The following is a 12,807-nucleotide window of genomic DNA, read 5'->3' on the forward strand; positions in this document are numbered from 1 at the left end:
CGTTGGGTTCCGACCGTTGGAGCTTCTGACGTTCGGGCCACCGGACTGTCCGGTGCGCCTTCTGACGCCTGCTCTGACTTCTGCGCGTGCAGTGAACACTGTTCACTGTTCCTGTACCGTTGCATACGACCGTTGGCGCTTGGAGCCGTTGCTCCGCTTGGCACACCAGACAGTCCGGTGAATTATAGCGGAGCGGCCTCCCAAATTCCCGAAGGTGGCAAGTTCAGAGTGGAACTCCCTGGTGCACCGGACACTGTCCAGTGGCACACCGGACAGTCCGGTGCGCCAGACCATGGCTGCCTTTGGGTTGTCTTTTGCTCTCTTTATTTGAACCCTTTCTTGGTCTTTTTATTGGTTTGTTGTGAACCTTTAGCACCTGTAAAACTTATAATCTAGAGCAAACTAATTAGTCCAATTATTTGTGTTGGGCAATTCAACCACCAAAATCAAATAGGAAAAGGTGTAAGCCTATTTCCCTTTCACTAGTGCATTTGCATCCATTGGTGATTCTTGAGGCACTAGGTGGTACACCGAGCAAGCGTCATCGACTTGTTACTCTTGGAGGTTGTCGCCTCCTAGACGGCTCGGGTGTTATCTCCGTCGAGCTCTCCAAGAAGATTGTGAGGAGCCGTGATGTCGATTGTGAGGGGTTCACGCCTACCTCGCTGGAGCGGCAAAGGTGACATTAGTGGAAACGAGGTATTGAGTGATTTCTTGTCCACTTGGCTCAAAGATCAAGTCGTGTCTTGATAGAGGAGCAAGTGAGAGCTTGAAGTCCACCTCAACGTGGATTAGGGTGATCGGCAAATCACCGATACCACGGGATAAAATCCGGTGTCTTTCTTTTCTTGCATTACTTAATGTCGTGCAAGTGATTAGTATTTTGCATATTGTTCTTCGAGTATACAATCACCATAGTTGATTCTCATAGATTGTTTACTTGTTGTCACTAGAGAATTTATACCTCTTGTCATATTGATTAAATTTCTCTAGTGTTTTTTTATTTTAGTCAAAACCGTCTATTCACCCCCTATAGCCGGTGTCCTAGATCCTACAGTGTTTAAGAGTCCTATCAACCCGAGGCAACAAAAGGGAACACGCCTGGTATATCAGTCGTGCTCGTGGTAAAAAGCGACTCAGGACTCTCGTATGATTAACTTATGAAATTTAACTTAATATATCATATGCATTGCATTGCGAGAGTTATTATAATTGTGGACTATTTTTTATTGGGATGATATATACTTATATTTAGTAATTGCTAATAAAATTTTGACCAACTTATTAAAAGCAACACTTAGCTTTAACTATTATTTATTGATCAGCCTTACACTATACATGAGCCCCCACAGTAAGTGAGCACATGCACATTATTCCCCACACTTGCTGAGCGATGAACATCTGTGAGCTCACCCTTGCAATACCTCCCCACAGGTGAATAGTAGGGGCCACCGGAGGAGTACTACTATGACGAGTTCGACAAGATTTAGGTGTCAGTCTTCCAGCCAGCTTGATGCGGCCAAGGGATAATAATATTAGATCGATTTATTTATTATCAATTTTTTGTAAGATATTTTTGTTATGTTATAAAGATTATGACATTCGTCTTTATACACTGAGTCATTGTACGTGTTGATCTCGTTTGGTGCACATATGAGTTTGCCCTTAAAATCGTGTGTGACAAGGCTGGATATTGTATATAGGAGTGACTGTTTGGTGTGTGGGGGTGTCAATCAACTCTAAGACATGTGCGGTCTGACTAGAAGAAGGAGGTGCGACACATAGATTGCTCGAGCTAATTATGTCGGCCCATTACATGGAGAGATAGAATAAACACACAATCTATGTGTTTGATGTGTGACTCACGATAATGGTGGAAACTAGTGCGTTTGTAGTAGTAGAGACGTGTTTACTTCATGCATCCATGCAAAGATGTACTTGAACCTCATTCTAATAATCATAATTTAGGTATAGATCAACTAAGTGTTGACACCTTTTTAGGGCGCCAATCACTCAACACGAACCAGCGGCGGTGCTCTCTGCACAGGGGCGGACGGTCCGCGGCCAGGGGCCGGACGGTCTGTGGCCTGGCGCGAGGCTAGGGTTCCTGCCTGACGGCTGGACGGTCCGCACCCTGGGGCTGGACGGTCCGCGCGTGCGTAGGGGCGGCGGAAGATCGTCGGCGGTGTCTAGATCTCCCTCCCGGGAGGGACCCCGTCGGGAAGGAGAGATCCTAGGAGTTGTCTAGGCTCGGGCAGGCCGACCTAGACTCCTCTAATCGACGTAGAGTCAAAGAGAAGCGGAGAATTTGGGGATTAGAAGGCTAAACTAGAACTAGAATAGAACTACTCCTAGGAAATAAATGTGAAATAGAAGTGTTATTAATTCGATTGATGATGACAAATCGGTCGTATACCTCTCTATTTATAGAGGAGGGGGCTGGACCCTTTACAAACTTATTTCCGAGCTAATTCCGTGAATCTAGCTAACAACCGTAGCACAAAACTCGGAACCCTAAACTGCTCTGCGCACGCGCGGACCGTCCGGACCGTCCGCCACGCTCAATTTGGTGCCCAACATATGCCCATGCCTTTTGGTGGAGCTGAGCAAATCAAAAGCAACTAACTCGATGTGATTACATCGGTTCTCTTAGGCATCTTGCCACATACTAGGGTGATACTATTTGAGGAAACGTCCATTCAAAGCCTTGGGTAAATCCTTGCCTTGTAATGTTTGTAGTAAATAGGCGTTACCAGACATTACCTGTTTTACTTTATAAGGACCCTCCCAGCTTGGCGACCATTTCCCAAACTTCCAGACTTTATTCCTTAGAGGCAGGATAGTCTTCCACACCAGGTCCCCTACTTGAAATAACTTTACTTTGACCTTCTTGTTGTAGGCCCTGGCTACCATGATCTTGTCCTTTTCTATTGCTCCTAAAGCTATCACCCTCTTGTCGGTCACCTCATCAATATTATCCATCATTGAATTATAATAATCAATGATGGTTAGATCATTTTGTCTGGCGAACCTGACAGCATTCAAACTTATTTCCACAGACAACACTGCTTCCTGCCCATAGACAAGCTCAAAAGGAGATACTTTAGTAGCACTATGTTTAGATATTTTGTGAGCCTATAAAGCTTCGGACAAAATCTTATGACAATGCTTAGGATTATCGGATATCTTCTTTTTTATCAAGTTAATCAATGTCCTATTACTAGACTCGGCCTGTCCATTGGCCTGAGCATAATATGGAGATGAATTAAGCAACTTAATTCTATATAATTCATCAAATTCACGTACCTCTTTTGACATAAAAGAAGTTCCTTGATCTGTAGTCAAAGTCTAGGGAATGCTGAATCTATGAATAATATGCTCAGTTATGAACTCAATTACCTCCTTGTGTGTCATGTTCTTCAGAGAAACGGCTTCAGTCCATTTGGTAAAGTAGTCAGTGGCAACTAACACGAACCGATGCCCCTTTGATGATGAAGGATGAATTTCTCCTATAAAGTATAATCCCCATCCTCTGAAAGGCCAAGGTTTGATGATAGGATGTAATTCGACTGCAGGGACCAACTGTAGGTCGCCGAATTTTTGACACACTTGGCACCCTTTGTAGTACTTGAAACATTCAGCTATCATGTTAGGCCAATAAAAACCAGACCTTCACAACAACCACTTCATCTTTGGAGTCGATTGATGGGTACCACAAATTCCTTCATGTACTTCGGCCATGGCTAATATAGCATCATCTGGGCCCAAGCACTTAAGCAGGACGTCGTTGACTGTTCGGCGGTAGAGTTCATCACTCATCAAAACATACTTGAAAGTTGTACGCTGAATGTTCTTATCTGTTCTGATACTGGGATTTCGTAAATAATTAGTTATGGGCGTCCTCCAATCACTTGCATCGGCTTCATTATCAGCCGAATCAATTAGAAGAACTTTCCTGGCAACCCCGGACAGTCCGGAGTCTCTACTCGGACGGTCCGCGACCTGGGAATTGGCCCTGCACCGGTTATCAGATTTTCAGTGTTGTGAAATCTTCCTCGCTTTATCCGATAACCTGATGCATCTTGTGTCAAATTGTTAGCTCTATGATTCTCAACTCTAGAGATATGTCGAATACTGAATTCGTCAAAAGAATGAATTATGCCCCAACATTTTTCAAGGTAACTATTTAGAGTGCCATCAAAACATTGATATTCTTCTAACACCTGTTGGACGACCAGCTGAGAATCACCAAATGCCTTTACATTTTTTACTCCCATACAATTTAAAAGTTTCAAGCCGAACAAAAGGGCCTCATATTCGGCTTGACTGTTAGTGCAATAAGTTTTCAATCGGCTAGAGAAGTCGAAGGAGACATCGTTTGGTGAAACAAGTACGATGCCAATTCCTTGCCCTTCATTGCAAACTGATCCATCAAAATATAAAGTCCAAGGAGTAATAGTGAGGTATGACATATCTAGTTTATGAGTATCATTAATCCGATGTTCTACAATAAAATCCGCTACGACCTGGCCTCTCATAGATTTCAATGGTTCATAGGCCAAGTCATATTCTATGAGTGCATAAGCCCACTTACCAACTCTACCACTCATAATTGGGTTATGCAACATGTATTTGATCACATCGGCTTGACTAGAAACAGTGCAATGACTAGACAGTAAATAACATCTACACTTGGTGCATGCATAAAACAAGCATAAGCATAACTTCTCAACAAAAGTGTACCTCGTTTCAGCATCCACCAACCTCCGACTTAGATATGTCACCACATGCTCCTTTACTTTAGTTTCTTGTGTCAGAATATCCCCAATGACCTTATCTTCAGCTGCAATGTATAATCAGAATGGTACTCCTGCTCGTGGTGCTTTTAATACGGGAGCCAAAGACAAGTATTTTTTAATGAGATCAAACGCTTCCTGCTGCTCTGCCCCCCAAGTGAATTCGGCATCATTCTTAAGCCGAAGGATAGGGGTGAAGGCATCAATCTTCCCGGCTAGGTTAGAAATAAACCTTCATAAATAATTCACCTTGCCGAGAAACTTCTGCACTTCGACCTTACAGGTCGGAGGTCCCACATTCCGAATAGACTTGATTCGGTCAGGGTCTATCTCTATACCATGTTCATGGATGACAAATCTTAAAACTTACCAGCCGACACTCTAAAAGCACATTTACGTGGGTTCATTTTCAAACCATACCGACGCATCTTATCAAAGGCTTTGCGCAAATCAGCTAAATGAGAACTAAACTCAGCCGATTTTACTACAATATCATCAATGTAGACTTCAATAGTGTTTCCCAACAACTCGTGAAAGATCAAATTCATAGCCCTCTGATAAGTAGCACCGGCATTTTTTAGACCAAATGTCATGACAACCCACTCAAATATATCAATGAAGCATGGACATACAAAGGCTGTTTTAGACGCATCCTCTTCGGCCATGAAAATCTGATTATATCCGGCATTACCATCAAGAAAGCTAATAATCCTATTTCCCGATGCATTATTGATTAATGTGTCAGCTATGGGCATGGGATACTCATCTTTAGGAGTCGCTCTATTTAAATTGCGAAAATCAATGCATACTCTAAGCTTACCTGACTCCTTTTTCTCCATCGGCACAATATTGGAGACCCACTCTACGTATCTGCAAGGTCTAATAAAATTAGCTTCTAGTAGCCGGTGGATTTCGTCCTTGATTCGTGGGAGAAGATCTGGACGAAATGTTCTAGCTCTTTGCTTGAAAGGTCTGAAACCGGACTTAATGGGCAGTCGATGCTCTACGATCTCTCGGCTTAATTCCGGCATCTCAGTGTAATTCCAAGCAAAGCAATTCGAGTATTCCTTCAATAGACCGATCATTTCATTTCTAGGATCGGCCTTCAGGGTCTTGTTTACAAAAGTCGGCCTTGGAGTTTTACCATCTCCTATGTCGATCTCCTCCAAAGGATCGGCCGATGTAAACCCCTGTCCTAATTTATCGAGATCTTTGAATTCCTCTATCATGTCCCCCACAGAGGAATCAGATGATCTTTGTGTGATGGCGGACTCTCCGGTCTCGGGGGCCGGATCATCCGTAATACTATCTTTACACTGTGGTAGATGTTCGGTCTTAAAGTCTGAACTGTTTTGTGAAAGACCAGACCATCCGGCCTTAGAAGCCAAACTGTCCGTGACCAAGGACTCATGAATTTTGTGTGTACTCATCATTTAAACTTTATTTAGGATTTAGCTGATTCTCCATCGGCTCTAGCATTACAGGAATGAAACCCTTCTTATCTATACTTATGGACTGGTAATCAGAAAAATCTACTCCCGTGAGACATGTAGCAGTCTCATAAGTCCAGAGTACAGGGGCATCGGCCACAGCGATACAGGCCGATACATCAGCATGTACTTGTTCTATATCATCACCTACCCATTGTATTAACATTTGATGTAATGTAGAAGGTATACATTGGTTGGCATGAATCCAATCTCTGCCTAGGATTAGACTGTAATTTCCTTCTACATCAACGACAAAGAATGCAGCAGCAAGGGTTTTAGTCCCGATGGTTAATTCAACGGACGTGACTCCCCTGGCTTTGATCGAACTATCAGTTCCAACATCGCTGAGGGTCATGTTGGTCTTGACAAGTTCGTCATCTTGTTTACCTAATTTTTTGTACAATGAATAAGGCATTAGAATTACAGCCGCCCCTCCATCTACCAATATTTTAGCAATCGGTATCCCATCAATGTGACCGCGCACGAAGAGCGGCTTTAAATGATTTACTGATTCCTTTGGCTTAGTAAGGGCGGCTTCTTTAGGACCAAAATCAAACTGGGCAACAACAGGTTCATCGTCGCCGACAATAGTATAATCAGTGGAAAATGTAATAACATTTACATCCATACTTGGGCGCTCTAGAGAAGCTTCGTAGTTGACCAGGTCTTCTCCCAGTAGGTCGTTCTCCTTCATTGGTGTTGGCACATCGTCAGAGGCGTCCTAGTGTGGTGCGGACGGTCCGGACTCAGGGGTCGGACGGTCCGTGCCTGGTGCAGATTGTCCGGCTTTGTTAGCCATGCTGTCTGCCATACCTGCAGGGTGCTGCACAAGTGTTGTTTTACTTTCTATTTTTGTGGCCGGTGGCTTTTCCTCAACGGCCTTTGGTTTCCATTTCTTTTGCGGTGGCGAGTACTGTGGATGTGTGTCATTGAATATCTTTTTGGCCTCCTTTTTCTGGTTCTCTTTTGCTCTTAGGCGCTGTAATTTTTGCTTTTGGGACCGTGTCAATCCCGCTGGGCACCAACGAGGCATGGAGTATTTTGGATCGGCTGTTTTGATGGTAGCCATATCTTCTGTTTTGTTCGTGTTGGTCGATTCACCAAAAATCATCGTCCCTTCGCCTTCTTTCTGTATGATGACATCCATTGTACCTATTTTGATTATATCCTTTTTGTCTTTCTTTTAGTGGCATGAGAAAATGAGTTATGCCACTTGCAGTATGCACGACGTTTCAGCTCGTCGGCGGATGGAACATTGTGATTTATTTTAATGTTGCCATTTTTGAGTAATTCATCACATATTTTATCACATTTACCAACGTTAAATGTAAACTTAACCTCCTCTTGTCGTTTCTTTTGAACCGGCTGCAATGAGAAACAAGCCGAAGATTTGGCCTGCTTTGGCCAAACCATTTCAGCAGCATATATTTCTGTTGATTCGTCGTCCGAGCTACTTTGGTCGCACTCTACTATATGGACATTGTGACGAATGGTTTTGGCAGTCTCTTTGCTTCGGCTTTCACAGGCCAAAGCTTTCTGGTGTAATTGTGCTAGCGTAAAAAATTGGATGCCTTCTAATCTTTCTTTTAAATAATATCGCAGTCCATTAAAGGCTAATCATGCTAGCTGTTTTCTGCTAAGTGTATTTAGAAGCATCGGTTTCTTGTATCCCGGAACCTCCGGATATATTCATTAACTGATTCATCCTTCCCCTGTCGCAGGGCCACCAAGTCTACCAAATCTAACTCATAGTCACCGGAGAAAAAGTGGTCATGAAATTTTTGTTCTAAATCCCCCCATGACGAAATAGAATTAGGAGGTAAAGTGGCGTACCACGCGAACGCAGTTCCTGTTAAAGACAATGAAAATAAACGTACGCGAAATGCTTCTGTGTCGACCAATTCTCCTAATTGTGCTAAGAACTGGCCTATGTGTTCGCGCGTGTTTTTTCCTTGGTCACCCGATAATTTTGCAAATTCGGGTATCCTGGTTCCCTGGGGGTATGGGTGGTGATCAAATCGGTTGTCATAAGGTTTCCGATATGATTGCCCCTAGGTACCATGCTTACTCCGAGCTTATCCCGGAATGCCCCGGCTATTTCCTCCCTCACTATATCGATGGCAGCCGGTGTGAGACCACCGGCTCTCTGGTCAAACATAGGTGGGGTTGGATGGATATTAGCATGTTGTCTTCCCCCCCATTGGTTTGAGCTATGTGGTGCATTGCCATTTACCCTATATGACTCATAGGATTGATCGTTCCTTTCCGGCCTTCTAGGCGGGGCTGGAAAGCTTTATTGGGCTCGGGATTTTGTATTAATGGGTTGATGCATCTCATAGTGTGATGGGAAGTGTTGCTGGGATGGGTGAGGATTCATGTAACAATCTTCCTCAAAAGACTTATGTGCGGACTGTCCGAACATGTACCCAGACCGTCCATGATTATATGTGAAAGACGCCTAGAGGGGGTGAATAGGGCGAATCTGAAATTTAACAACTTAATCACAACTACAAGCCGGGTCAGCGTTAGAAATATAATTGAGTCCGAGAGAGAGGGTGCAAAACAAATCGCAAGCGAATAAAGAGTGTGACACGCGGATTTGTTTTACCGAGGTTCGATTCTTGCAAACCTACTCCCCGTTGAGGTGGTCACAAAGACCGGGTCTCTTTCAACCCTTTCCCTCTCTCACACGGTCCCTCGGACCGAGTGAGCTTTTCTTCTCAATCACTTGGAACACAAAGTTCCCACAAGGATCACCACACGATTGGTGTCTCTTGCCTCAATTACAAGTGAGTTTGATCTCAAGAAAGAATGAGAAAGAAAGCAATCCAAGCGCAAGAGCTCAAAAGAACACAACAAATCACTCTCACTTAACACTAAAGCTTTTGTGGAATTGGGAGAGGATTTGATCACTTGGGTGTGTCTTGTATTGAATGCCTAGCTCTTGTAAGTGGTTGGAAGGTGGAAAACTTGGATGACTTGAATGTGGGGTGGTTGGGGGTATTTATAACCCCAACCACCAAACTAGCCGTTTGGTGGAGGCTGCTGTCGCATGGCGCACCGGACAGTCCGGTGCGCCACCGGACACTGTCCGGTGCGCCAGCCACATCACCAGGTCGATGGGTTCCGACCGTTGGAGCTCTGACGTGTGGGCCCGCCTGGCTGTCCGGTGGTGCACCGGACAAGTCCTGTAGACTGTCCGGTGTGCCACCCGCGCGTGCTCTGCTCCTCTGCGCGCGCTGGCGCGCATTTAATGCGTTACAGTCGACCGTTGGCGCGTAGTAGTCGTTGCTCCGCTGGCTCACCGGACAGTCCGGTGTGCACCGGACATGTCCGGTGAATTATAGCGGAGCGGAAATCCGAAGCTGGCGAGTTCAGAGCCGCTCTCCTCTGGAGCACCGGACACTGTCCGGTGGTACACCGGACAGTCCGGTGAATTATAGTGAAGCGTCTATGAGAATTCCCGAAGGTGCGAAGTTTGGCTTGTAGTCCCCTGGTGCACCGGACAGTCTGGTGCGCCAGACCAGGGCAGCCTTCGGTTATCCCTTGCTCTCTTTGTTGAACCCAATTCTTGGTCTTTTATTGGCTAAGTATGAACCTTTGGCACCTGTATAACTTGTAGACTAGAGCAAACTAGTTAGTCCAATTATTTGTGTTGGGCAATTCAACCACCAAAATCAATTAGGAAATAGGTGTGAGCCTAATTCCCTTTCAATCTCCCCCTTTTTGGTGATTGATGCCAACACAAACCAAAGCAAGTATAGAAGTGCATAATTGAACTAGTTTGCATAATGTAAGTGCAAAGGTTGCTTGGAATTGAGCCAATATAAATACTTATAAGATACACATGGATTGTTTCTTAATTTTTGATATTTTTGGACCATGCTTGCACCACATGTTTTGTTTTTGCAAATTCTTTTGTAAATCCTTTTCAAAGTTCTTTTGCAAATAGTCAAAGGTACATGAATAAGATTTTGCGAAGCATTTTCAAGATTTGAAATTTTCTCCCCCTGTTTCAAATGCTTTTCCCTTTGACTAAACAAAACTCCCCCTCAATAAATTTCTCCTCTTAGTGTTCAAGAGGGTTTTAAGATACTGATGTTGAAAATACTACTCTCTCCCCCTTTTGAACACAATGAGATATCAATTTGAAAAATCATACCAATTGAAAAAAACTCTTTTTAAAATTAGGTGGTGGTGCGGTCCTTTTGCTTTGGGCTCATGCTCTCTCCCCCTTTGGCATAAATCGCCAAAAACGGAATCATTAGAGCCCTTTGAATTACTTTCTCCCCCTTTGGTCATAAATAATTTGAGTGAAGATTATACCAAAGCCGGAGAGATGCTCAGAGCGACGGCGAAGGATGAGTTACAGAGTGGAAGCCTTTGTCTCCGCCGAAGACTCCAATTCCCTTTCAATATACCTATGACTTGTTTTGAAATTCACTTGAAAACACATTAGTCATAGCATATATAAAAGAGATATGATCAAAGGTATACTTATGAGCTATGTGTGCAAATCAAAAGAAGTTCTTAGAATCAAGGATATTTAGCTCATGCCTAAGTTTGTTAAAAGTTTGTTCATCTAGTGGCTTGGTAAAGATATCGGCTAATTGATCTTTAGTGTTAATGTATGCAATCTCGATATCTCCCTTTTATTGGTGATCCCTTAGAAAATGATACCGAATGGCTATGTGTTTAGTGCGGCTATGCTCAACGGGATTATCCGCCATGCGGATTGCACTCTCATTATCACATAGAAGAGGAACTTTGGTTAATTTGTAACCGTAGTCCCTAAGGGTTTGCCTCATCCAAAGTAGTTGCGCGCAACAATGACCTGCGGCAATGTACTTGGCTTCGGCGGTAGAAAGAGCTACGGAATTTTGCTTCTTTGAAGCCCAAGACACCAAGGATCTTCCCAAGAACTGGCAAGTCCCCGATGTGCTCTTTCTATTAATTTTACACCCCGCCCAATCGGCATCCGAATAACCAATTAAATCAAAAGTGGATCCCCTAGGATACCAAAGCCCAAACTTAGGAGTATAAACTAAATATCTCAAGATTCGTTTTACGACCGTAAGGTGAGCTTCCTTAGGGTCGGCTTGGAATCTTGCACACATGCATACGGAAAGCATAATATCCGGTCGAGATGCACATAAATATAGTAAAGAGCCTATCATTGACCGGTATACCTTTTGATCTATGGATTTACCTTCCGTGTCGAGGTCGAGATGCCCATTGGTTCCCATGGTGTCTTGATGGGCTTGGCATCCTTCATCCCAAATTTGCTTAGAATATCTTGAGTATACTTCGTTTGGCTTAGGAAGGTGCCCTCTTGGAGTTGCTTCACTTGAAATCCTAAGAAGTACTTCAACTCCCCCATCATTGACATCTCGAATTTTTGTGTCATGATCCTACTAAATTCTTCACATGTAGACTCGTTAGTAGACCCAAATATAATATCATCAACATAAATTTGGCATACAAACATGTCATTTTCAAGAGTTTTAGTGAATAAAGTAGGATCGGCCTTTCCGACTTTGAAGCCATTATCTATAAGGAAATCTCTAAGGCATTCATACCATGCTCTTGGGGCTTGCTTGAGCCCATAAAGCGCCTTAGAGAGTTTATACACATGGTTAGGATACTCACTATCTTCAAAGCCGGGAGGTTGCTCAACATAGACCTCTTCCTTGATTGGTCCATTGAGGAAGGCACTCTTCACGTCCATTTGATAAAGCTTGAAGCCATGGTAAGTAGCATAGGCCAATAATATACGAACTGACTCAAGCCTAGCTACGGGTGCATAGGTTTCACCAAAATCCAAACCTTCGACTTGGGAGTATCCCTTGGCCACAAGTCGGGTTTTGTTCCTTGTCACCACACCATGCTCGTCTTGCTTGTTGCGGAAGACCCATTTGGTTCCTACAACATTTTGATTAGGACGTGGAACTAAATGCCATACCTCATTCCTCGTGAAGTTATTGAGCTCCTCTTGCATCGCCACCACCCAATCCGAATCTTGAAGTGCTTCCTCTATCCTGTGTGGCTCAATAGAGGAAACAAAAGAGTAATGCTCACAAAAATGTGCAACACGAGATCTAGTGGTTACCCCCTTATGAATGTCGCCGAGGATGGTGTCGACGGGGTGGTCTCGTTGGATTGCTTGGTGGACTCTTGGGTGTGGCGGCCTTGGTTCTTCATCCTTCTTGTCTTGATCATTTGCATCTCCCCCTTGATCATTGTCATCATCTTGAGGTGGCTCATCTCTTTGATCTTCTCCTTTATCAACTTGAGCCTCATCCTCATTTTGAGTTGGTGCAGATGCATGCATGGAGGAGGATGGTTGATCTTGTGCATTTGGAGGCTCTTCGGATTCCTTAGGACACACATCCCCAATGGACATGTTCCTTAGCGCGATGCATGGAGCCTCTTCAACACCTATCTCATCAAGATCAACTTGCTCTACTTGAGAGCCGTTAGTCTCATCAAACACAACGTCACAAGAAACTTCAACTTGTCCA

The sequence above is a fragment of the Zea mays genome, chromosome 4 (genome assembly GCF_902167145.1).
Source record: "Zea mays cultivar B73 chromosome 4, Zm-B73-REFERENCE-NAM-5.0, whole genome shotgun sequence".
NCBI classification, from domain to species: domain Eukaryota; kingdom Viridiplantae; phylum Streptophyta; class Magnoliopsida; order Poales; family Poaceae; genus Zea; species Zea mays.